The sequence below is a fragment of the Sinohyriopsis cumingii genome, chromosome 1, assembly GCF_028554795.1.
Source record: "Sinohyriopsis cumingii isolate HCF-2022 chromosome 1, ASM2855479v2, whole genome shotgun sequence".
Classification (NCBI taxonomy): domain Eukaryota; kingdom Metazoa; phylum Mollusca; class Bivalvia; order Unionida; family Unionidae; genus Sinohyriopsis; species Sinohyriopsis cumingii.
The window spans coordinates 165,330,571-165,358,393 of record NC_142961.1 but is presented as its reverse complement, the minus strand read 5'-3'; the positions used below and the strand labels follow the sequence as shown (position 1 = coordinate 165,358,393).

The 27,823-nt window shown below is 36.5% G+C and overlaps 1 protein-coding gene across 5 annotated transcripts in view; it reads left to right on the top strand.

The window, feature by feature from the left end:
- Positions 1 to 27,823, top strand: part of LOC149808312 (GDP-D-glucose phosphorylase 1-like) — an 81,125-nt gene that overhangs the window by 19,549 nt on the left and 33,753 nt on the right. The window contains exon 1 of one of the 5 annotated variants that reach the window (XM_089975859.1): positions 6,868 to 6,967. The exons of 2 other annotated variants lie outside the window; for them this stretch is intronic. The gene's annotated coding sequence lies outside the window, so the exon portion shown is untranslated. Of the gene's footprint in view, positions 1 to 6,867; positions 6,983 to 8,278; positions 8,315 to 27,823 lie in introns of those variants that run through there. 2 more of the 5 variants (XM_089975858.1, XM_089975861.1) reach the window with 2 other exon arrangements.

Here is a 27,823-nt window from a genome sequence, read left to right as displayed (position 1 = left end):
GTATGTAGAGTAGTGTGAAAATAAACACTAACTCTTTTTGAAAAAATGTGAGGGTATGTGTTTGTAAGTGATAAAGTAGGTTGGTGTGGATAGTGGATTAAAATTATGTCTGGGTTGTTTGAGGTGTAGATTTGGGGTTAGATTGGATTGTTTTGAGTATGTGGATAGTCTATTGAAGTGATTTATAAAAAATTTTACAATAGTGATGGGTAGCATAAAAAAGTGAGTGAGTGTTTCTTTTAGGTCCGCGCGTTGTTGTTTTATTTTTTGTTCATGATCTAGGTAAGATCAATTTTATGTTATTAGGGGATGTTTTCCATCACGTCCGCGCTTTCACTATAAATTGAAACTCGCTGGGCAGTCTAGCTACCCTTGTTGATTGATCAACACAGCCAGAAGAATGAATAGCAGAATAGTGAAATTGTTAACTCCAGATGCACCTGGAATATGTCAGGCGCATAGTAAACGAACTATCAGCGGAGGCTATAGTAGAAGAAGCAAGAGTAAAGAAGGAAGAGGAGGAGAGAAGAGAGAGGGAAGAAGAGGAAAAGAAAAGAGAAGAGAGGATGTCGTTCAATATTCCCGAGACAGAGGATTGGGGTGTTGAAGCGAATCATCCTTCCTCTGCGCTCCCCAAAAGAAAGGTGAAAGAAGACTGGGGAAGAAGATGCGTGTGCGGCGCCAGGCCAGGAAGGTGCAACCATTAGATAGGTGCATCAGGAGTTCAAAAAAACAGCCCTTTTAAGGGCTACCCAATACTCTAGAAAAGAAATAACTAATAATTTGCCAATGTGTGTAGGTAGAGTAGTGTGAAAATAAACACTAACTCTTTATTAATAGTGGAAGTGTATGTGTTTGTGTTAGTAAGAGCTGAGGTATGTTTGTGTGAATAGTAAATTATGGGTTTCTTAGCGTATGTGAAGAGTATAGTTAGGGTTTTATTATATGAAAAAAGTAGGGGGATGTTTTCCTTCACGTCCGCGCGTTGTTGGGTCATGATCTAGGTAAGATCCATTTTATGTTTTTAGGGGGATGTTTTCCTTCACGTTCGCGCTTTCACTATAAGAACCCACAGTGTTCGTCGTTCAAACCATTCTGCAAAGAATAAAAAGAAGATGGCGTCAAACCAAATGGACAAAATACAAACCTTGCAAGACGTTTTAGACAACTTAGGAATAATGGAACAGATGCTAATAAGACTGGTTGAAGACCATTATTCCTATAGTCCCCATCGTGTAAAGATGGAAATTAACAACTTAAGAAAAGCAAAGGACAAGATTAGTGGTGTGATGAAGGAAATAAAGGAGGAGAAGGAGGATGAAGAGGAAAAGATAAGAATAAGAACATGGAATGAAAAAATTGAAAAAGAAGAAGAAAATGAGAAGAGGAAGAAAGAAGAAGAGGAGGAAGAGAAGAAAGAAGAGGAGGAGAAAAAAAAGAAGAGAAAGAGTGTTGGAGATAAAATAAGAAGTTGGTGGAGGAAAAGAAGAAATTAGAAGCAGAAAACCCAAAGGCCCTTTTCAGGGCCCCCATATTTCTCGAAAAGAGATAGCCTTTCCATTGCCTACCCCTTTTTTTTAAAAATTTAAAAAAAAAATCCCATGTTAAATTCCCCTTGTACGTAGATTGTCCCACGATTTATTCCCATGTTAAATTCCCCTTGTACGTAGATTGTCCCACGATTTATTCCCATGTTAAATTCCCCTTGTACGTAGAGTGTCCCACGATTTATTCCCATGTTAATTCCCCTTGTACGTAGAGTGTCCCACGATTTATTCCCATGTTAATTCCCCTTGTACGTAGAGTGTCCCACGATTTTTCGCCATGTTAAATTTCCATTGTACGTAGAGTGTCCCAAGGGGTTCTGTAATGCTAATTCCCATTGTACGTAGGGTATCCCCCTTCACTACTAGTGATAGTAAGTGCTCATCAATCTTGCCAAGATTGATGAGTACTTTGAAAATCAATGTTTCTTTCGTCATGCAAAGCAATATGCACTGAGCTGTCAATAGCTATACCCGTATCTAACTTACCAACTCCGTCGAACTACTTGAAAAACATACTTATGTCAGTCTTTTGATATACCTATCAAACGATAACTTAATTCATAAAACCAATCATACACAGCCTAGGTCTCTTTGATTTATATGTGGGTTATTATCATCGATCAAGGTAAATTAGTTGGATCCATAAAAGTTGATCTTACAAAAGCCTCTGAACTTGTTGATCATGATATTCGTATCAACAAATTGAGCGTTTATCGATGTGAAAATTCAGTGGTTTAAATCATATATACCTCATCACCAGGCATGCGGAATTGGCCAGTATCCTCGTCACCCTCAGCTACCATAGTGCCGACTGCGACACGGACCACTCCCTCGCGGCCAGCAAGGTGCAAATAATACCTAAGAAGCTGCACTACGCATCAACACCTGCTGTGCAAGCAACCCAGAGTAGACACAGCAGTTCATCAGCAAACTGCAGAAGACTCTCACCAAAGAGAAACCTGATGGTACCATCGACTCCAAGTGGTCCCACCTCCGTGACGTTGTGTATAATTCACTCATCACTGCCTACGGGAAGAAGGAACGCAAAAATGCTGACTGGTATGATGCCAGCTAGGAGGAGATGGAGCCCGTGACTGAGGCGAAGAGGAAAGCCCTCCTGGCATACAAGGCTTCACCTAACACTACAGTACAGGACTGCCAGGAACAACGCTCAGAAGACAGCACGCCGCTGCGCCAGCGCCTAATGGGTGAACCTCTGAACCAGTATACAGACAGCTGTCGACACCGGGGATGCAAGAGGCATTTACGAGGGTATCAAGAAGGCGACAGGCCCCCCTCCTCCAAGACCGCCCCCTTCAAGTCCAAGACGGGCGAAGTCATCACAGACCAGGGAAACAGTTACAGCGATGGGTTGAGCACTATCTCGAGCTGTATGCAACCCAAAAGGTCATCACCGACAACACAATGGATGCTACCCCAGACCTGCCAGTCATGGAGGAATTAGACACACACCGCCCACCCTGGAAGAGCTCAGAAAAGTGATCGATTGCCTCTCTTGTAGGAAGGCTCCTGGGAGCGATGTCATCCCGCCTTAAATCCTTAAGAGCGGGAAATCAGCATTGCTCCAGCCCCTGTACGTACTCCTCTGCCTCTACTAGGAAGAGACACATCCTCCAGGACATGCGGGACTCCAACATCGTCACTCTCTACGAGAACAAAGGATACCACAGCGACTGCAACGGGGAAAATCCCTTCTCAGCATCGTCAGAAAGGCTTTCGCCCGTGTCGCCCTGCGATGCTTGCAGACCCTAGCCTTCCGCGTCCATCCAGAGTGCAAGTGTGGCTTCCGAGCCGGCCGGTCAAGTGTTGACATGATCTTCTTACTACGCCAGCTGCAGGAGAAGTGTCGTGATCAGCAGATGCTCCTCCACATCGCCTTCATAGACCTGACGCAGGCGTTTGACCTGGTCAGTCGGAGCGGACTCACATCGTTCCACGAGAACATGCACAGCACAGTGTGCTTCAGTGGCTCAACAATGAAGGCCTTCCCAGCCATCAACAGAGCGAATCAAGTCTGCGTCCTTGCGCCGTTCCGCTCTTTGCCATCTTCTCCATGTTCCTCCAGGACGCCTTCAAGGACTGCAGCAAGAGAGTGTACATCCATACCAGAGCTGATGGCAATCTGTTCAACATCGCCCTTCTCCATGCTAAGACTAAAGTCATTGAGGCTCTCATCAGTGTAATGTTCTTCGCCGACGATTCAGCCTTGACATTACACACGGAAGATGGACTTCACAGCTGATATGCCGCCTCTTCCGCGCCTGTAAGGAGTTTGGAGTGACCATCAGTCTGAAGAAAACGAACGTCATGGCGCAGGAGACAGACTTCCCTCCCACCATTGCCATCGATGGGTACAACCTGGAAGTTGTTGAGAACTTCACGTAGCTCCGGTCCACCATCTCCAGCTCGCTCTCCATTGATGCTGAGGTGAAAGGCAGGAGTGCCAAGACATCAGCAGTTATGGTGAGACTGAAACAGATGGTCTGGAATAACCACAAATTCACTGAGAAGACCAAACTGCGCGTCTACCAGGCCTGAGTGCTTAGCACACCCCTCTACAGCAGCGAGGCATGGACCACCTATGCGAACCACGAGAGGAAACACAACAGCTTCCACCTGAGATGTCTGTGGCGCATATTGCACATCCAGTGGCAGGACAAAGTACTCACACAGAGGTTCTGGAACGCGCCAACATCAACAACATGTTCTCCATTCTCAGCGAGAGGCGCCTTCGCTGGCTCGGCCACGTCAATAGAATGGACCCAGGCCGCATTCCCAAGGACCTTCTATACGGTGAGCTAGCAGAAGGTGCACCACTGACTGGACGGCAACGTCTGCGTTACAAAGATGTCTGCAAGAAGGACATGAAGACGGCCAACATCAACGTCAACGACTGGGAGAGCTGTGCTGACGACCGCTCCATCTGGCGCCTAGCTGTCAGACAGGGCATTCAGAAAGCCGAGGAAGCGAGAAACACAAACTTCGCTGAAAAGAGAGCCAGGAGGAAGGCGAAACAAAAACAGCCTCAACAAGCATCAACGTGCACCTGCAGCAAGTGCAACAGTGATTGTCACTCTAGGAATGGACTCTTCGGCCACTCGCGAAGGTGCAGATAGGACAACCAACCGGCAGCTACACAATCGTCTCCCGAAGACTAACGTATGCCGAGAGAGAGATAGCTAACAATGAGAAAACAGTGCGTCAAACTGATGGCAATTTTTCTAAAGAAGAGCCAATTACATGTGGAGTACTACAGGGATCAGTCTTAGGCCCAGTCCTCATTCTCCTTTCCATAAATGATCTGCAACTGAAAATAGGCAACTGTATTTCATCTTCCAACTTATATAGATATGTTATCACACAATCAACTTTTAAACAGCTAAATTCAGACATTGAGGTCTCCCTTCAACGCCTTACTTTAGAATGTAGATTCTTGGTGTATTGGAAAATGCCATGAAAGTAAACACAGACAAGACTAAATTATTAATGATTACTACCAAACAAAAGAAAGCAAAATTGGAAAATAACAATTTGAATCTTAAGTTGAATGACATTTGCCAACAAGTGGTTGCCCATGACAAAATCCTTGCGGTAACAGTTGACAACAATTTACAAAGGAATGAACATATTCAAGTCATATGTCATAAAGTCAATGTCTGAGGTTATTTAGCAAGAGAAAGCCATATATGGACCACAGTAATGTTATCTGGGAGAAAACTTTTGAAAAGAATGTTTACAAAATATTCTGTTTGCAAAAAAGAGCTTGCAGGCCCATCTTAGATAATGCTGAAAACATCCCAAAGCAATGAATGAACAGTAAGTGAACAAATATTTTTGACCAAGGCTAGCCTTATGAACAGTTTCAAACAATATGGCCCCCTTATATCTCAATGAACTGTTTTATGCCAGTAAACAAGGCACCACTCCCAAATTAAGATCAATTACAGCTAACCACCTTTCCATCCCATATCCGAATAAAGAACTCTTTAAGAACAGTTTTCAATATTCAGGATCACTAAGTTAGAACAGAATCCCAAAAGAATTAGAGAAAGTTCCAATATAAATGCATTTAAGTATAGTCTAATTCAATGGATGAAAAGATGAACCTGTTCGATTGACTGTTACACATTGCTACACAACAGGACGTAACTGGTACATGAGTATATTCGAAACAACAGGCACATCAACACTTTCAATATTGAAATTTATTTGGAATACCACTGGAATTCAGTTGGAACTTTATACATTTGCACTTGTGAAAAAAAATGTACGACTATTGGGAATTTAATTCACAATACTTTGAAGTTTTTATATTTTTACTTTGTATTCTAGGGAATAATTTGTTGAACTTTACAAAACGTGGTTTTCACTCTTTTCTGTAACTTAGTTTAAGACCAAAGAAAGATAGATAGATAGATAGATCGGACCTCCACACTATCGTCCACGAAAGGAAACATTGCTGAAAGTCTGTTACTATGAAGAATCAATCACTTCGTAATAACAAGACAGCGCTCTAAACGACAAGTAGTGTGATGACCTATTTAAAACGGAAGTAGTTTTGAAAAAAAAATTGTAAAAAAATTGTATGGGGCCGGGTAGGGGATAGGATATTAGTTTTTGAATATTTATTTTGTCTCGTCAGGGTACTGACAAAACAGATATCTAGTTCTAACAATTTCGACATTTTATTTGAACATTCCGAGAGTTTATATTGCGTTCGCATCATGGCACCGGCACAGGGGTTGGTTACAAAGAAAATTTGGAGTATCCGTCCATGAATCAAGGGATGGGGGTTCAAACCTGTAACAATGTTATATTGTTATATTGTGACAGGTGAGAACCCCCATCCCTTGATTCATGGACGGATACTCCAAATTTTCTTTGTAACCACAGGATTCTGACGTTTTATCAATAAAGTACGGCGAAATCTCTGTCAACATGAAATCACCTTATCGGTAATATAAATGAAGATTCGTTTATATTACCAATAAGGTGATTTCATATTGTCAGATTTCGCCGTAGTTTATTGATAAAACGTCAGACTCCTGTGTTGTAACGAACCAATGTGGGCAGCCCGTACATACGGAGGTACGGGCACCACCCACAAGCCCATTTCACTACTTAACATGTTTTGGCCTCAGTAAAACTGAACAGCTGACCACTTCATGTTTGCGTCCCACCCTTTCACCGAAAATAATTCTGCGGACGCCCCGGTACGAATCGAGATTAAAGGACATGATTGACATGCATTTTGAGGAACTTTTCAATGTTAAACAGTAATACAGCTAGCACCGGTTACAATCTGAGTCACATACCTAACAGTGTAACAAACAACGTAACGGGCCGAAACATTGTTAAAATAAGTGTAATATTGTCGCTTTTCAGATTCACAAGAACAGGCAAGTTAGTTACTAGTGAGTACTGAACTGTCGTAAATATAAGTAAGAAATTAACAATGAAAATGTCCTGTGCCATAAATAAACAATGGATACATTTGGAAAGTCTTCCGCTGTTGTGCAGTGACTCAATCTTTTTTGAGTCGCGCATTTTTCATCCGGCTTTGGGAGGACGGTTATTACTTTAAAATGTAATACTCGTATCTGAATATCATGTTATCTCGTATTGGAATATCGCTTTCTTAAATGAAATTATTATTTTCCGCATCAAATTAATTTTTAAAGAGACAGAATTCCAATGGTTGAGAATAATTTACAGGTTTTATATGGATTTTGTATGAATACTGCAGTAAGACCTAAACCAAGAAAGCTAAAAACTAGGAAATGTACAATTATATATATATATATATATATATATATATATATATATATATATATATATATATATATATACGTTGTATCAGTGTAGGGATGACAGGCCAAATTTAAAATTTCATCTCAGGTTAATAAATATGGTATTTTTGAGAAGGTCAGAGCATCAGAAATAACAAATTAGCAAATAAAGTATATGTCCTTTCATGGTTTTTGCTCATAGCAAGTACAAACAACTTATTTTATGGCCTGCAAAAAAAAGAACTCTCCAAAAAGTGAACATTTTTCTTTTTACACTATATATTGAAAACAAATCCAGTAATGGAAAGCTTTTTGGGGTTAATTAATGAAGCAGTCACTAGAGAATATAAGCAGACTGTTCTTGAGGCATAATTTACAAATGTATGTGGTATATAAAAGGAAAGTATGGGGAAATGTGCCTTGGCCAATCCAGAATTTGCAGCTTAAATTACTCAGAATTTACAATTACGAGTGTATGTCCAATCCAAAAGCCATCTTATGTGTAAAGCTTTTAGCTTTTTTTTTTCTTCATGTTTTATTCATGTGAAAGTGAAAAACAAAAGGAATTGGTAACATCTGCCTCCTTACTTTTCAAAAGAAATTTATAAGGACAATATAACAAGACACTCTAGGTATTTATTCCTTTTAAATGCCTACCTGTATTAGACTTTGTTTAGATTAATTCATCTAAAAATATTGTTTTTACGACTGAAAGTTTACATACAATATTTATTTTTCTCTAATATTTCCTGTGGAAAGTTAAATACAGTATTGTATTTACTTTTGTTTTTATCTGTTTATTTATTTTGCATTTGCTTCATTGCATAGATGGATTATGCTGGCATTTTTTGTCATAATAATATTAACTTATTTTTTAAACAGTGTAAAATAACAATAAAATCACAGACAAATGAAGATGTTTATGCAGTGGGTATGGATGCTACAACAGCATGAGCTGTGGGTAACCTTAAAAACTTCAAAAGTTTCTTTTAAATTATTACAGGGTGGTGGGGGGTATTATTCTTCAAACAGAAAACAATCACATCTCATCTGTGAAGATACAAGTAAAAATTTGTATTAATTTTTTTTGCTACTACATTAATTTCATATCCAAAGGTATCAGGCAGGTTTTATACTATTTTGTAGCAATAATAATAAAAACAAACTGCAGGTTACAGGTAGCAGTAGCAACGATATTTATATTCATTGAGTATATAGTTGCTACCGAAGGAGTCTGGTGTTTTGTCAGTAAAGTACCTTACAATAATCACCTTAATGTACTATAAATATATGTATATTTATTAATATGATATGGTGATTTTGTGTTGTCACAGATTTCATTGTACTTTATTGATAAAACGTCAGACTGTGGTTGCTACCGCTACCAGGTGCTCAAGGGAGAGAAGTGACACATTTCCAGTTAAAGATGAGATGGAGGGTATGTTATAATACATCCATATTCCCACGAAATGAAGATAAGTACCATAATATTCTTGGCACATTCTATGTTTAGATAAATAAATAAAGCCTCTCCCGCTTGAAACCCTCCATGATCCACACGTTTTGTGGATTTTTCAGGAAAATATTCTCTGAGCCGTATCAAATTCTTACCAATAACGGATAGTTTAAAAGAAAAGCCAATTGGTTTCCTTTGCGCAGGTTATCACATAAAATGTTCCCGCTATTCATGAAATTATCCAATCAAAGTTAAAAGAATGGGAGCCCTGTAAAGAGGGGTACCCTTTCTGTACAGAAATAGTAAGATGATGGCACTCGGCCCGACTGAAGCGCCCTCTAGTTACATTGTTATTGCTAATTAGTGTTATGGTAAGAGATATATAAATATTTCATTAAAAGGATGTGAGGCTTGCCAAGTTTCCTTTTAATGAAAAATTTATACAAGTGGCATATCATTGATACAACGTACATACTGTACATATATTTTATTCATATCACATACAAATACATATATTTGCCCTTTGAACAGAGTTTAAGGTTGACTACAGGCAACTGTTTATTGACCAAGTGAATGAACTCCTCACATCACTTTCGAGTTTGTCTGCTACAAAATGTAGTTCTTTGCCTTTTGTTGTTAATTACAATCACCTTTGCATATTGATACGTTGATTGTTTTCTGTTTTTAGTTTCTATTTTTATTCACTGACCATACAATTCTTGTTCTCTCTCTCTCTCTCTCTCTCTCTCTCTCTCTCTCTCTCTCTCTCATCCTTTGGTTGGTTTGACTTAACTTTTACCATCATTCTCAAGTCCAGAGACATCATGGGATGACACAAGCGAAAATCCTCTATGCTTGTCTTTTCATAGATTTTTGCCCTTATCTTGCTATGTTGGTTCAGAAAGAGAGAGAGAGGGTGGCCTTTGGACATTTTCATATTTAATTAATAATAATCAATTTTTAAAACATTATACATGTAATAGGTTAAGGAAACAACAACAAAAATACGTTAAATACATCACAGTATGTGTACTACGAAACTGAGAATTTAAGCATATAATGTCGACAGGGTTTGCAACTTTGAATCATTCATTGATTATATAAACAATGTAGATAAATCCCAAGGAAAGTGCTGTTACAACGAACCACATTCATAATTTACAACCCTAACATAAACCCTTACACTGTTAAAAGATCCCACAGAATATGTACACATACCATTATTATGACTCCTTCTTGAAGGTAACTTCTTGTAAATTCAAGTTCATTGTTTTCATCCAGTTCAAATTTTTACTCTCTCATTCCACAGAAAGTTTTATATTTTTGTCCAGCATGAAAGTGAGAGGCAGAGAACTGAGGATACAGAGAGGAATTTGATGAGATTGTGTAATGTTAAATTCATTTTCAAAAACCAAGATTGTTAATGTTTTTTCTTGTTATTTTCGTATTTTATTACTGATTCATAAGTGGAAATTCATCACAGCTCTTTGAGAGTATAGAAGCAATAGCCTTCTGTTGAAACCAAAATTATCATAATTATATGCATTTTCATATGCATACCTGTTGTAACGTGGCTTGTCATACAAAAACATGATTGTTTACTCCCAGACCCCCTGACACAGTTGTGTTTTGAAAAAAAACATGATTTTCAGTAATCTTCAGGGAAACAAAAGACTTACAAAAATGGTACTAACAGCTGCTTCACTTGGCACTCAGCATTAAGAGGTTAGTGTTAGGACTGGTTGGCCTGGTGTCAGGATAATGTGACTAGGTGGGACATCATGCTACATGTCTGCGTCATGATGCCCCAGTGCTAGAGATCACTATAAACTGTCACACTGCAGACATCGTAGAGATAGGACTGAAACATTGTTAAGGCTACATTAAAAATCCAAATCACACAAACACAGATGTGAAATTTTCTGGTTCAGCTTAAATCCTCACTGTGTGGGACAGGTACAACTAAATTGATTGCATGATTAACATAGATGTCTCTATCAACATAATCTTTTAACATATTTATATAGCAAAGTTGTTTTTGTTTTTGCCTCCCTGGAGTATTGATGTTATAATTAAATCACTTCTTTTCAACTGTGTAAGGTCCATCCTACTTAGATGAAGAGGATTTTGAGGTTTAAAATGTAAAATTAGAAACATAGTTGAGACAATTAATGTCTCTATCTTCATTTGTAAGATGTTTCTCTTTTATCATCTTCAATGGTCCACAGACAGTATGTCCAAAAATTAGTTCAAAGAAATGGAATCATATAGATTCTTAAACTGATTCCTTAACAGCAAACAATAGTAAAAGAATGCCTTCATCATAATCTTTTCTCTAGAGCTTTCATTGCTGTAGCTCAAACAACTGCATAAGCTGGGAATAAATCATGGATTTCTTCAATAGGATCGACTTTCTTATTCAAACAAGCCTTATCTGTTACAAGTGGATTAACAACAACCTTATTTCCAGCCAGGTCATTGCCTAGTAATAAATGAATACCCTTGAAGGGTAAAGATGACACTGTTGCAACTTTCACGGGTCTTGAGACTATGTCGGATGACAAATTTACACAATGGATAAACCCATTAGTACATGCCTACAACAAAGCAGCACTCTATGCCCTGAAAAAGAATACTCATTAGAAGAAGACTTCACAGAAAAAGGCAAGGTACCTGATAATAAAAGAATGAGAAGCTCCAGTGTCCCTTAAAATTGTAATAGGGATAGGATTGGCAAAATCATTAATGAGTGATATAGAACCATTCGACATGAAAGGTTCATAATTTGCCATAATAAGATCAGACTGGGGTTTGTTTGACTCAACAAATGTATTACCTTCAATACATGACCTTTACCTTGACCTCTTAGAAATAAGGTCTTGAGTCTGTTGCTTTTTTTTTCTTCAATTTTGTAGCAATGAGAAAAAATGTGTGCCCTTTCTTCTTGCAGTGGTGCATCTAGGAAGAGATAATAATTTCTGATCAATCATTTGATTTCTAAATGTTGTGCTGAGGTGAGATTTGGAAGTGCTTGTATTAGACTGAAATAGTTTGGGTTTTTGTACCAGAAGACTGATGAGTGGAAGACTTACTGATGACCTAAGGATAACTTGTACCAACAGCATTATTTTAAAGTTTTGACCATATGCTCATCAAAGGAAGTCTTAATGTATTTATGGACTCAATTCTTGAACTCTTCACTTAATATGTCTGAGATTTTCCTGATCTTGACCAAGTTTCTTGGCTAAGTATGGTTGGCGTCTGTTAGTTTCGAGAGACGATGGAAGTGCACCCATAAGAGATGCCCCAGTCGGTGGTTGTGCAACGTCTGCTGTGGCTATGGAGCCCAACACGGGAGTGGCAGTCCTTGCTGCACTTGAAGGTTGAGTCTGGTGTGGGTTGGAGCTGCTACTTCTTCCTCTGCAATCGCTTTTCATCAGCTAGCAAGCGTATTTTGTCCTCACCGGCTTTCAGACCAGCGATTAGAGCATGTCACCAGCTGGACCTGTCTAGAGCAAGCTTTTTCCAGGTGTTGACATCGATGTCAAGGACTTTCATGTCACACTTGCAGACATCCTTGAAGCGGAGGTGTGTCCGTCCAATTGACCTTTTGCCAGAGGCAAGTTTCGAATAAAAAAGGTCTTTGGGGATCTGTCCATCATGGATCTGACATTCATGGCCCAGCCATCTGATGTAATGTTGGCAGAGGAGTGTAACCATGCTGGGAATCTTGGCATGGTCAAGCACATCGTTGTTAGTTACTCGATCACTCCAGGTGATCCAGAGTATGCATCGGAGGCATCACATGTGAAAGGTAAAGTCTTTTCTCTTGTGAGGCATACAGAGTCCAGGTTTGACTGGCGTACAGGAGAGTGCTTAGGATGCAGGCATGGTACACAGAGATCTTAGTGTTCAGGGTCAAATAATTGCACTTTTTCTCTTGCAAATTCGACATGGGTTTGACAAGTTTCATTTTTTTAAATAATTCCTAAACTTTTGTCAGTAAGATTCAGGTGCGAACTTATACCCCTTCAAGATACATTCCTTAGCCAGATCGTAATCAGCACTTTGCTGTAATGATAGGAAGTGAAGATGTCATAAGCTTTGCCAAAAAGTGCACTTTGTAATAACAGTCAAATGTTCTCTTGGTCATTTCAAATTTTCAGCCAGTTTTTCAAAATGAGGATAATATTTATCATCTTTGGTTTAAAAGGGGGTACTAGCCTAATATTATTAGTAACATCAAAACCTGAACAAGTATGTAAAATGGGACATGGATTTCACTTTCCAACTCTAATTCCTTTAATCTAAATTGAAATTCCCTTTCTTTTCTCCTTCTTTTTGCATCTCTATTTCCCTCTCCTGTTTTTCTGTTTGCAATTGCATTTGCCTGTCTTCTTTCTCTCTCTTTGTCTCTCTTTGTAAATGCATTTCCTCTCTCTCTTTTCTTCATGTATAATTGCATTGTTTCTCTTCTTTCTGTAATTGCACTTGTCTTTCTTCTTTCTGTAATTGCACTTGTCTCTCCTCTTTCTGTAATTGCACTTGTCTCTCTTCTTTCTGTAATTGTACTTGTCTCTCTTCTTTCCGTAATTGTGCTTGTCTCTCTTCTTTCTGTAATTGCACTTGTCTCTCTTCTTTCTGTAATTGTACTTGTCTGTCTTCTTTCTGTAATTGCACTTGTCTCTCTTCTTTCTGTAATTGCACTTGTCTCTCTTCTTTCTGTAATTGCACTTGTCTCTCTTCTTTCTGTAATTGTACTTGTCTCTCTTCTTTCCGTAATTGTGCTTGTCTCTCTTCTTTCTGTAATTGCACTTGTCTCTCTTCTTTCTGTAATTGTACTTGTCTGTCTTCTTTCTGTAATTGCACTTGTCTCTCTTCTTTCTGTAATTGCACTTGTCTCTCTTCTTTCCGTAATTGTGCTTGTCTCTCTTCTTTCTGTAATTGCACTTGTCTCTCTTCTTTCTGTAATTGTACTTGTCTCTCTTCTTTCCGTAATTGTGCTTGTCTCTCTTCTTTCTGTAATTGTACTTGTCTCTCTTCTTTCTATAATTGTGCTTGTCTCTCTTCTTTCTGAAGCTCAAACTCTATTTCATTATTGTATTTTAATTTCAGTTTGATAACTTTTAAGTTAGAGCTAGATGGAAAATCATCATACAGAGTGAAAGCACTTTTAACCAAGATTTTTTTCCAACAAATATTTGACCAAAAGATTTTTTTGTTTCCTGTTTCATTAAAGAAGCCTTCACCTCAGAAAGATCATATTTTCTGGAGAGATGGAGCAATTCGTCTCTTTTCAAGGAGTCTGACCATTCCTGGGTAGAATTTTAAATAAAGTTTTTCACTTGAGATGACATTGTTAAAGCTTGTTGGTTTCACCATAGATTTGTAAAATGTGAAAAAATACCTGGGACTTAAAAAAATTACAAAACAAGGTGAATTTAAATTTCAAATACAGTGTTTTCTACAATATTTTAGAGAAATTTGTATCCCAAGGATGAGCCTCGAGTTTTCTATTACAACTCTATGGTCTTCAAGTAAGTGATAGTAAAGAGTGAAAACCAAGATATTTGTAAAATTAAACAAATGATTTATTTCCCTTGAATAGAAAGTGATTAATGTAGAAAGACCTTACAGTTTTGCAAATTAAATCCCAAATAATCCTAGCATTTCTAACACAAATCACCAATGTTGCAGTTGTTGTGCCTGTGATAGCCTGTGTCACTGTGATGTGCCAACAGTATTTTGTTGAATCACAATAATACAATCCAAGAATTAAATCCTTATTTGAATTTCCAAGAATGTTATTTTGAGTGTTATGTATATGTTTTTTGTGGCTTGTGGAACATGATTTTATCTAACTTTTAAAATTTGTATTCATGCCTGTAATGTGTAAAGATTATCTTTAGTTAGTTTAGCGTACATGACTTGAATATGTTAGAAGCATAATGGATGCATAGGACCTAGAAATAGACGTCTACATATGTGTTAACAGTAATTATTAATAATCTTATATAATAAGACTTAAATGGTGCTTATGGCTTAATTTCTCAGTGGCTGACTTGTTTTTGACAGTCCTAAAATAATTCTGTAACTTCACATTGGTTGGGGTAGGTCACATGAATAGGCCAGAGTGATGCAGAATGAGTAGTTAGTCTGTCAAGTGGGGTCTGTTGTGAAACACAGTCACATTATATGGTGTATATAAGGAGAGAATGAAGCAATCAGATTCATTGCAATTTTGGAGTCATTCTCACTTTTTGTGTTCCTGTTGTAAGCCTGCAGACATCTTTTATATGTACTTAGATACTATTTGAGAGGAAAAACATTTGTTTGTATTGCTCAGTGGAAATATAAAGTGCTCATTATTTTAACTATAATATTATTTTTTGGACCTATTATAAATTATTCAAAGGAATTTGGACAATGCCATCTTGACATCATCGTGGATTTTGGAGGACCAGTACATTTCCAGTTTTGAAATTTGCAACTTTTCATTCATTTAAGATTTTCATAGAATTTATAAGGATTACTTTGGATTCACTTCGTAATACTTTAAGTTTCTTGCACATTTCCTTATATGAAATGTTGCTATAAATTCATGTCTCTTTATCCAAGAATGCTATTTTTTATGAGCACTCTGTATTTCCAGTAGATAAACAGTTTGAATAAAATGTACAGCCCAAATGAACTACTGAATATAACAACACTACAGTTGATTCTGCCTAGAGATCTTATAACACAAATGAATAATTAATTTCTACAAAAACTAGATTATATTGTCATCTACCTCTCAGGTCCGAGTCTCAGATTCAGCCAATGTAGATATGTGAGAAAGCATGCCAGTAGCTTCTCGTGGGTCGGTGGTTCTTTCCGGGGTTTTCCCGGGTTCTTCCTCCACCATTAATACTGGCCGCCATATATGGCCTATCGTGTGCTGAAAAATGGCGTTAAACCCCACAACAACAACAACAACAACAACAACCTCTCAGGTCACACTTAGAATTTTCAACAAAAAACTATTACCTAACGGAAGTTTCCTTCTGGAAGGTTCATAATGTTTACAAAATAAAATCATATATAAATGCAAGTCTATTACTAAAATTATCATATAAAATGTATAGTATGCAACAGGTAGACCTGGCAATTCATTGGGAATTTCCACAGTTCTAGACTCTGAGATAAACATATTTACTATAAAACCAAAATCAGTGATTCAGGTCAGGCAGAAAATGAACTTGATTTTGGACAAGGTCAAGGTCAAGTCCAAGGTACAGTGTTACATTATCAATAGCATATAATGAAATAAGTAAAATCTAATTAACAAACAATGCAAATTAAATATTCATAACTATATATATATATATATATATATATATATATATATATATATATATATATATATATATATTATCAGGCTGAATACAAAATGAAAACAAAACAAGACCAATTTGACCAGGTCAGTAAATAGTTTTAAAAGAAAGCAGCTGTAGTATGCATGGAAGTAAGATAATATGATGGAAAATGCCATTATCAACTTCAGGATATTCTCATAACTGCTTTAACAAATGCTGTATTTGCAACATTCCCCTTCAAGTCATTGTAATTGCTGGTTTGTTTGGCTTCATCTTGTAGGGAATTCCACTGTTGTTTTGTATGTCTAAATTTTATAAGGAATTCCACAGTATAGCTAAAACCTTGATGCCATTGTTGCCCATGACTCTTGGTCTGTTGTTGTTGTTGTTGCTGCTGTAGGGTTTAACGCCATTTTTCAGCACACGATAGGCTATACATGGCGGCCAGTATTAATGGTGGAGGAAGAACCCAGGAAAACCCAGGAAAGAACCACCGACCCACGAGAAGCTACTGGCAAGCTTTCTCACATATCCACATTAGCCGAATCCGAGACTCATGCTTTTGTGTCAGAAATAGTATGTAGAGTTTTATGTTTTCTACTACCCCTGAAGGCATCATGAACAGAACTTATGCCTAAACCATAAACTATAAGCAATCTGCCTCAGTCTGCCTTTGTGTTAAGTAGATGTTTTTGCCTTTGAATTACATCTTTGGCACTGTCAGCATCATTGTAAACAAACTTTTGAGCTCAAAACTGTAGTTTTCTATTTCATCTGTCATTGTTTTAGCAGAACAATTGCACACAACTAGACAGAAATTTATACTTGCCTAAAGATTGAAGGGCATTTATTTGTATCTGAACCCTTTTATAGATATTGCTGACACAAAATTAGTAGTCATTATTGGCTCTCAAGTAATTTTACAAATTCCTCAGTTTGTATTGATTAGAGATTAAATGAATAACAAATTTTTGTATTCATATCTTTGTCACATGCAGCTGGATACAGCTTGAATATTCCTCAATGATAATAACACTATCAAATTATGTTTTTTCTTGTTTATAGTTAACTTTTATTCACAACTTCTCCCCACTACTATGCTCAATTTAAAACACTACACTCAGTTATCAGAATCTAACCAAATGAATTTGGGGGTTTTTGAGTAAATTTTCTTCTTGACTCAAGCTGAATATCAAAAGATGTAGGTGATATTTTCCCACTTTATCTTCAACAGTCAAAAGATGCAGGTGATATTTTGTCAGTTTTTAAATTCAATCTTGCTGAAAAGTACTGGAGATAACCTATCGGTTGAAAAAGGGATATAACTCTCGATTACTTGTTCAGTTAAATGAGGCGAGCATTAAATGTAAATGATATTAAAAGTAAATTTTTAGCTCTACTGGTCATGGTCCGGGAGAACTTATAAGATGGCTTTTTGTATGTCATCTGACATTCATTTGTCGGTTAGCACAAATTATTGTTATTGTTATTTGGCCTGAATTACATTGAGGATTGCCATGAAACTGTACGTGTTCCTTCCAAGGTGTGATAAGAACTGTACTGCATAGGAACTAAAATGCATAGAACTCCTAACAAGATGCTAAAAGTTTTAATATATTGTACTGTCTGAGTGAATCTTTATTTCAATTACTGGTCCATTCAAACTACAAAATAGGCATTATGGTCTCCTCAACTGATTCACACTTGAATATATGCTCGATTATTCTGAACCCAAAGCCTGCACTTCAGGACAACATAAACATGGCTTTCCTGCTCATCCACAGCAGAGTATTACACCAAAGAGTGACTTTAATGCTCAAGTTGCCTCCTTAAGGACGGTCTGTATACTTAATAGATGAACCAAAAGAATTTCTATCACAAATCTCCGATGATGAGACATACTGCCAATATCATGGCATTTGACACACGTTGTAACAGTCAACACACCTGAGTGTGACACGGCAGGTGAAACTAGTATCTGAAACTGGACTGGACAAAGTTTTAAAAAAAACTGATTGTGACCATCATTCAGTTATCATGTAATTAAATTTGCAAAATAGTGTTATATTTATTTCTCAGTATCTTTCATTTTGTACCAAATATCAAGGTGTGACAGTATCCAGCAATCTTTCAAGAAAATCACATATTGATCAGATTATTAGCAAAACAAACAAAATTCATGACTTACGAAAAAAAATATACAAACATCAAAATACAATAAAATTTGTGAAACCGCTTATATAGCTCTTGTTTGTCTGAAGTTAGAGTTAGCATTGCTGTTCATTGGAAGGTACTGACTCTGATTTATGGGGGAGTAGGTTATTGACCCTTATATATGTTACAAGGCTTGGTTGCTGTATTTGTATTTCATTTCTAGGATATATTGTGGGACATGGGCAAGTGAAACCTATAGAAGTTAGGGTAAGACTATCTCTGAATTGCCTGTGCTTATCAATAAAAATCAGCTGATGCAATTTTTGGTTATGACTGCATATTATCAGAAATTTTGTTCAATTTTTCCATGATTTCTGAACCCCTCACCAATTTGTTGAGTAAGAAGACCAAGTTTCATCTGTCTGAAAAATGTCAGGGGTCATTTCTTAACTTAAAGGCCATATTTAAGAATTATTTCAGCTCCAAAATTCAGGCGATCTTTTAAAATGTCTTTCGAAGCAAGTCATGTTGGGGTTGGTGCATTATTAATTCAAGAAGAGAAAACTAATCAATATCATCCAGTGTGCTGTTTTTCTAAACATATTAAATAAACACCAGAGAAATTATTCCACAATCGAGAAGAAATGTTATGGCTTTGTTATTGTCTTTGCAAGACCTTGAATATTAGTTCAGCTCCTTCTTCTTTTATTGAATTCAGTGATCACAGCCCTCTTGCTTTCAATGGCAAAATGAAAAACAAAAATCTGAGATTATTAAGATCGAGTTTGATGTTGCAGGAATATAATATTGACATGAGGCACATCAAGGGATAAGATAATCTAATAACAGATGCACTTTCACATCTGTAGAGATAATATATTGCTTCATCCAAAAGACTTCAGCTAATGTAATTTTTAATCACATGTATATTTGACTAATAGTTAAAAGAAAGCATAACTCATTTATGAGGTGAGGTGTTATTTATATTTAATTTGCATTGTTTGTTAGTTTTGTTGTTTTTCTCCAAAATTAAATGTTATTTATAATTGTATTTAAGACTTAACCTCGTCCAAAGTCAAGTTAATTGTGTTCCTGACCAGTAACTTGTGTTCTTGTAAACAAATAACACATAGCTAATATTTTCTAGGACATTGGTATTCCCCTATGAATAAAAAAAACTTGTTCTGTCTGATGTTACCCATGATCTTTACTATAATTTGAGTAACATTAAATCTGTTTACAACTTTGAATTTCCTAGAAATGAACTTTGGACCTACATTCTGGCACTTCTTTTGTGTCTTAGTTTTTTGATTTAATCTTGTTTACTTGAGAAATTACTCATTTCTATGATAACATCTGAATTAGAAGTGCTGTGTTCATTATATGATTTGGGTGGAATTATTTATTCAAATTATTTTTCGCTGGAAATACAAAGTGCTCTTAAATAATATTCTTGGACAGAAACAATTTGGAACTACTTACGCGTATTTGGACGCCAATTTTTGATCTGGGACGCAGAAAATCACTGAGGCGGGAGTCCTCCATACGCATGTAATAGGTGCGCGGGAAAATTCAAAGATTTGCCGGTCCTGTTTCAGCCACCTGCTTTGTGGGAAAATGTGTTGATCAGTTAACTGCTGATATTTACAATGACAAAATTCAGTGACTGAAAGACTCTTTGATGTACTGTTGCCATTTTGTAAGAGTACATTAAAAAAAAAAAAAAAACATGATGCAACAGCTAGGCGGCTAGTTCAAAGGCTTTGACTAGCGGCCGAGTGAGAAAATGTACTGATATTTAGTGATTGAATGCAGAGGCAGAAATACCCAGTTTTAAAATCCTAGCGAGGCCTCTGTTTAAAGATATCATATATTATGTAAGTTTTTATGATAAATAGTTGTCAGTATACTGTAAATAAACAGTCTGGTGAAATAGCGATCAATGAAAACTTCTGGTAAATGCTAACAGGTGGCAACAGAGAATGAAATAAACACCAGTTAAATGTCTTCCTGTCTGAAAGTCACGTTCTAATCCTTTAAATCCGTTTCAGTGTAAACATTATAATCACAACATATTCTGTTCATTGAAAACATGAAAAGAGTCAATCGACCGTCACATCGAAACCCTTGAGTACTTCTGTGAGAACCTAATTACATGTACATGCCGGCTTTGTTTTGATCAACAACTTGGGGAAGTGTTTGTTGCATTAAAAAAAAATCGATTACAAGAGACCTTGGGTGCTGGATTAAGGGTCTTGGAGCTGCCTTTGACGTAAAGCAAAACAGTAACAGAGACAACGACGATGATAGTGACTTCGAATGTTTCAGTGAAACTGATGTCATTAATACCGAGGCTGTTTGGGAGAAATTCGTACAGACTCATGGTCCTGAGATGGGCGTTTCTCTTGATGATATGGAGGAGTGGATTTGTGCTGACAATGATTGTCCCACAGCCGAATACATGTCAGATGAAACTATAATTATTTCTATAGCGAACAAATTTGCAGCAGAAGACGATTCTAACTGGAGTAACACAAGTGTTGAAAGTGATGCAGACGTAGATGTTGCACCCCCACCCCTCTGCACAGGAAGCAATCAAATATTTTGATATTGCCATAAGGTGGCTGGAGACCCGAAATGTTGACTACGTAAAGCTCATGAAGTTGAGAAATCTGAGGGATTTTGCTCGGCGGCAGAGAAACCAAGGAGTAACACACACACACACACACAAAAATAACTGATTTTTTCAAAAAGTGAATTGATATTTGTCAAGCGTGGCACAAACGGCAAGTATTAACTTGTTCTAATTTACGTTGTTTTAAATTTGTATACCAATTAAATATGTCTGTACTGATTAACCCTTGTTTGTTTTGTTTTCCATTTTACTTCTATCACATTAAAAAATATTTATCTATCTATCGTTCGATCGACACTGTTTCTCGAAGAGTCGATCATTTATATATTAAAAAAACGTCTAATTTGGATTAAACAATAAAACTAGAATGTATCCAATTCAATATAAAATTATTGACGTAGTACACAATGTGTGAAGTGGTACACATGTTAAGCGAACGGAAACCACGTGGAATAATGTTTTCGATGATCGCCTCAATATACTGTAATTTATCCCGAAATTAATGTTGTCCTATGAGGAAATAATAAAGTACACCGTTATGAAGAGATATTTATTAACATTTAATCTCAGAATGATTATAAAGTGAGTATTCAACCGTATAATCTGCCTAACCCCCCCCCCCTTATTTCTCCGTTATGTCGTCGATCACTTTATTGGTTTTGGGCTTATTTTATAGGTCCCTCGATAACTCGCGCCTCACTTATAGTGCGGTCGATGTTTCTGGACCCCGATGTGCGCGAGTTATCGAGGGAGTGGTGTATTGTGAATTCAGACATGGATAACTTGGATTATATTATTGTGATTAATTAGAAGACTGTTAGTACATCATTACACTTACAGCTACAGGTACATATGTACATTCTAGACTACAGGCACATCAACGCCGTCAGTGCTCAATCTTATTTTGAACATCACTGGGATTTAATTTGCATTAATGTAAATTATTTCAAAATTCTCACTTTGTATTCTAGGGAAATAAATTATTTGATGAATTTTACAAAACTTGTTGGTATTAGCTCTTTTCTATTTTACTTAGCATAAGACCATAGAGTCATAATAGACTATGTAATGAGAATAAAGACTACATATTCTTTTCATCACTCTATGCCAGTTTTTCTAAGAGTCGTTGAGAAGAACTAGTGATTTATTTATAATATTTATTTGTTGTTTTAACAGTGGAAAATCAACAATTTAAATAATTCTATCAGGTTATGTGAAACTTTCAAGGACTTCATTGATATTCTACATTCACAGGATTAAATTGAAGTAAAAATACATGGATTTAGACCTATGACACTTTAGTGGTGCGAGCATATTAGCACATAAACACATTAGAACCTTCATTCAGAATACCTTTGGACAGTTTCCAGATTACTTTCAGATTGATAGTACTATTTAGGATATTCTTTGGAATTCATACACTGCAAGCTATTTATAATTCTTTCACTTTGATTTTATATTTTATTAAAATAAATTATTAATTTGGAAAATCAAAAGCTTGTTGGATTTTACCTAATGTTATTACTTAGTTTAAAGCCCCTAGATGTAACAATTATATTAACATTGGATATTCAGTAAAAGACTTATGATATCTGGTTGGTCCTAAATGAAAATGGTACCAGTCTGATATACAGTATATGGCCATTTTGAAATGTTTATTGCTACTTTTCCTGAATGACTCTGCTGACTTTTTCACAGAAAGATTAGCTATGACCTCTAGTTAATGCAAAATGAACACAGTTCTGATCTGACCTCCAGTATGGTAACCATGGTGGCTCTCTTGGAAATGTTGTTATTATGATTACTCATGGATGGATGGTGATATCAGCATAAGGTTTTCACCAGGAGATTATATATGATGGTTAATTGAGAAGAAATGAAAATAGTACCAATCTGACTCCCAGTATTCACTTTACCTGGCGTCTGGAAATTCTTGCTATTACTTCTCTTGCTAAATGGAAAGACATATCAACATGGGCTTTTACCAGAAGGCTTTTCATGGTATCTAAGTTAATTGTGAATGTAAATTATCACAATCTGCCATTTTGGCCAGCATGGCAGTGTTCTTGTAAATCTTATCACTATGTTTCCTTATTGACAGTCTTATCAACACGGGTTTTGAATAAAAGAATCTAATGATGTCTAGTTGGTCCTAAATGAAAAAGGCACTGATCATACATCCATTACACTATTCAGTGGTGTCAGCACTCTGCAGGTAAAAAGAAGTTGTCTGTGCTCATTTCCAGTATAATAACTGGATAAGAAACAGGATTAAAGAAACTTGTATAAAATTAGAGGCGTACATAAATCACTGATGAATAAAGTTAGGTCATCATGACCAGTTTTTTATTTCATACTGCAGTATTCTGTAGGATGCATACACATGTCAAGTATCATGACTGTACAAGCAACAGTGTCTGAGAAAATCACCTAAGCATAAAAAATGTACATTATCACTTTAAGATGAAAAAATTGGTTCCAGTTACCTACTTTTGTACGGTGGTATAGTAATCCTTATGATGCATGTACCAAGCTATTTTCTTGGCTACCAGCAGCAGTTTACAAGAGAGCGACTTACATGTAATAAGCATACATGATCACTGGAGTGCAAACAGTAAGTCATTGTGACCTACATTTGGTATGGTGGTGTACTTCTTCAGGCTTCAGACTTCATTGACAAATGAGCTTTCATAACTGAAGAGGCAATAGTGTCTGAGTGCTTACTCAAATGCCAAATGTTTACATTTGCTAATGCCAACATTGATAATGCTATTACCAATTTAATATGACTTCGGATTACTGTGACACCAAGAGTGTAGCATTAGCTCTCCTGCACATAGTGCAGGAAGGCTAAACACTGTGTATCATCAAGCATGTACAGCTGTATATTGCATTCAGGAGATGAGCAAAGAATGATCATTATCACAATGTGGCTTCTTCATTTATGTGGCAACAAAGTTCAGAGATCATGGTATGATCATGCCTCTGTTTTTTTACATCCATTTCTTCTTTCTTTCTTTTGTTATTTTATATAGAACTTTCAACAAATCATTGGCTTTCTTATGTTGAAGATATGAGAGCTAATTGCTTTTCCGAAGGACACGCTAAGACAGTCAACCTGGGCTGGGCTGGGCTGGGCTGGACAGATATTGAACCAGCAACCCTTGGATTATGAGTCCAATGTTCTTCTTAGTTACCATGGCTTCTGTGTGTCATCCATAGCACATCATACATCCATCAGCAATTGCATGCTAGTACTGGAGGCTGAAATTCTAATCCAATTTTAATCAGACTTGAAATATGGGTTTATATTTTAAAAAATCTAAAACAAGTTCAGTAATGAGTGAGATCCATGCATGTTATTGAGGGAAACTTGCACCTGATTGGATAACCTTGTTACCACTCTGGAGACCATATCATTTGTTCATATCATCAAGTTCTTGAATGGGTGAGAGCCACTTATATTAATTGGTTAGCTTGTTAATTCTATTGAGGCCAGATTTCTAATCTGATTATTATCAACCTTGGAATCTATGCTTATATCATCATGATATTGTACTGGTTTGAGAATGAGTGAGATGTATGCATGTTAATGACTTGATCTTGCATCTGATAGAAAGAGCTTCTTACCACTCTGGCAGCCTTATTTATGATCAGACTTAATATCTGGGCTTATATCATCAGGATTTTCTCTGATTTTGATAATGAGCAAGAGCCACACATATTAAATATGTAATCATGCATTTCACTGGCTGAATTTTTGTACCACTTTGGAACCATATATTTATGATCTGATTTTGATCAAACTTGGAATGTATGCCTATATAATCGATACCTTGGATTATGCAAAAATGAAGGAGATCTATTGATATTTATGGCGTGATCTTCCATATGAATTGTTGAGCTTATAACTATTATAGAAACCAGAATTCTCATCCATTTTTGATAAAAATTGGAATGTTGGCTTATATCAGGGGTGGGCAAACTACGGCCCATGGGACGCATGCAACCCGCCAAGGGCTTTCATGCGGCCAGCCAAGGATTTTCATGCAGCCTATGAACAAGTCATCATTCACACTGACTCTGTTTATGTTACTCTGTTTATAAAATAAATGTGCTTCTTTTGAAGTTTAAGTTTTCAAATATTAACAACATGTTAACAACTGAAAATTAATTATGATGTTATTTAGAAAAACCTTTTGTTTTTGCCTTATCAAATATTAATTATTTTACTTAATGAACTATGCGGCCCGCGACAAGGTGTAAATTTGTGTGTGTGGCACTTGCACTGGAAAGTTGGCCCACCTCTGGCTTATATCATCAATGTCTTATGGAATTGTACAAGTAAGTATATTATGACATATTAATGAGGTGATCTGGCATCTAATTGGCATTTGTTACTACTTTTGAAGCTAATGTTTTTATTCATTGGGTTTATTATCATAAAGAACATTGATGACTTCAGATATAGGCTAGAGACTGTGCATATAAATTGTGCCTTTATTTTTAGAAAGAATTTTTATCAAGATATAGTAAAATAGGTCAAATCAAAATGGGAAATAATTAACATAGGATATGTTCTTTTAATATTAAATAAGCTTAGTGATTGACCAACTGTTAATTTATATAAGCCAATTGAGTGATATCAGGCTCACTTGGGCCTCTTGTAATAAATAGCTGTGGCTTTTTGTACTTATGAAACCTATGTAGCTTGACCTTTTTGTACAATGGTGATCTCTTCATGTTAAAATATAGACTATATTGTGTAGTTCACAAATTTTTGAAGTGAGACAGTTACACAGACTATAATATAAAACTGTAGGAAGTGACAGTTGCACAGACTAAAATATAAAACTATAGGATGTGTGACAGTTACATAGACTGGAATATAAAACTATAGGATGTGTGACAGTTACATAGACTGGAATATAAAACTATAGGAAGTGAGACAGTTACACAGGCTAGAATATAAAACTATAGGACGTGAGACAGTTACACATGCTAGAATATAAAACTCTAGGAAGTGAGACAGTTACACAGACTAGAATATAAAACTATAGGAAGTGAGACAGCTACATCGACTTGAATATAAAACTATAGGAAGTGAGACAGTTACACAGACTAGAATATAAAACTGTGTGAAATGAGACAGTTCCACAGACTAGAATATAAAACTATGTGAAGTGAGACAGTTACACAGGCTAGAATATAAAACTATAGGACGTGAGACAGTTACACATGCTAGAATATAAAACTATAGGAAGTGAGATAGTTACACAGACTAGAATATAAAACTATAGGAAGTGAGACAGTTACACAGACTAGAATATAAAACTATAGGAAGTGAGACAGTTACACAGACTAGAATATAAAACTAGGAAGTGAGACAGTTACACAGACTAGAATATAAAACTATAGGAAGTGAGACAATTACACAGACTAGAATATAGAACTATAGGAAGTGAGACAGTTACACAGACTGGAATATAAAACTATAGGAAGTGATTTGTAATCAATATCATCCTTATTTGACCTGTCAGTAAATCAAAAGAAGATGATTCAGCAGATGTGAAAAGATTGCAGTCTAGAATTAGCCCCATTTTGTCATTTGCCATTTAAATTGGAGATGATGATTAAAATGATTTTCTTACTCTCCCTTTCAAAAGAAAGTGGAGTATTATCATCTCTGTCTGTCATTCTTTCATTTCCACTTTATAACTTTAAAGCCATTTGAATTTAAGGAATTAAACTTCTATTCTTACTTGTACAGTCATACCTATCAGAATAGTCTTCTAAGGCATTCATTTGGACTGCAAATCATTCTAATTTCCACCCAGCAAGTTTCCTACATTAAAGACATGTATATAATGCTATCTGCTTTCTGCATCAGGCCTGCATACAAAGAAACTTATTTATATACAAATGCAGGCATATACTCACACGTGCTTACATATGCATAGTAGCATATACTCACACGTGCATACATATGCATAGTAGCATGTACATGTATAAGTAGCATGTACATTTATAGACAACAATATATTTGCTTTCTTTTCTTTCAGTAACGTATACTCACCCATACTTATTGAACCCACATAGTCAAGATAGATGCAATATACAGTTAGTGACAAGTGGATGGATAGTATATACATATAATGATGCCCAGAGGCACTCATGAATATAAATACAGTTGCTTTCATTCTCATTTTAACTACATATCTGAAGCCACTGGATATATTGAGTTTTGAAGAAGTGAAACGAGTGGACATTTCTAATTTCAACTGGAATATTATTCTGGAGCAAAATTCTAGATTATTGGAAACTTTCATTGAATAATTCCTTATTTGGTTTGGCAATTTTGTACTGACTGCTCCAGTGGCCTAGTGGTTAGAGCGTCCACCTCAAATGTTTGAGGTCGTGGGTTCGATCCCTGGCCGAGTCATACAAACGACTTAAAAAAAATGGTACTAACAGCTGCCTCGCTTGGCGCTCAGCATTAAGAGGTTAGTGTTAGGTCTAGTTGGCCTGGTGTCAGGATAATGTGACTGGGTGGGACATCATACTACATGTCTGCGGCATGATGCCCTGGTGCTAGACATCACTTTAAACTGTCACACTGCAGATATTGTAGCGATATGACTGAAAAATTGTTAAAGCTACTTTAAAAATGCAAATCACACACACGCACACACACACAATTTTGTAGTTTGGTAGACATGGATCACAAGTGGCAACTACCATTGTTATGAGATATCTGGTGCATTCATGGCTTGCTATGACTTGTCATCATAGTGAGACTGCATGCATGACTTGCTATATAGAACTACTATCAATGTGGGACTGCATACATAACTTGCTTTATAAAA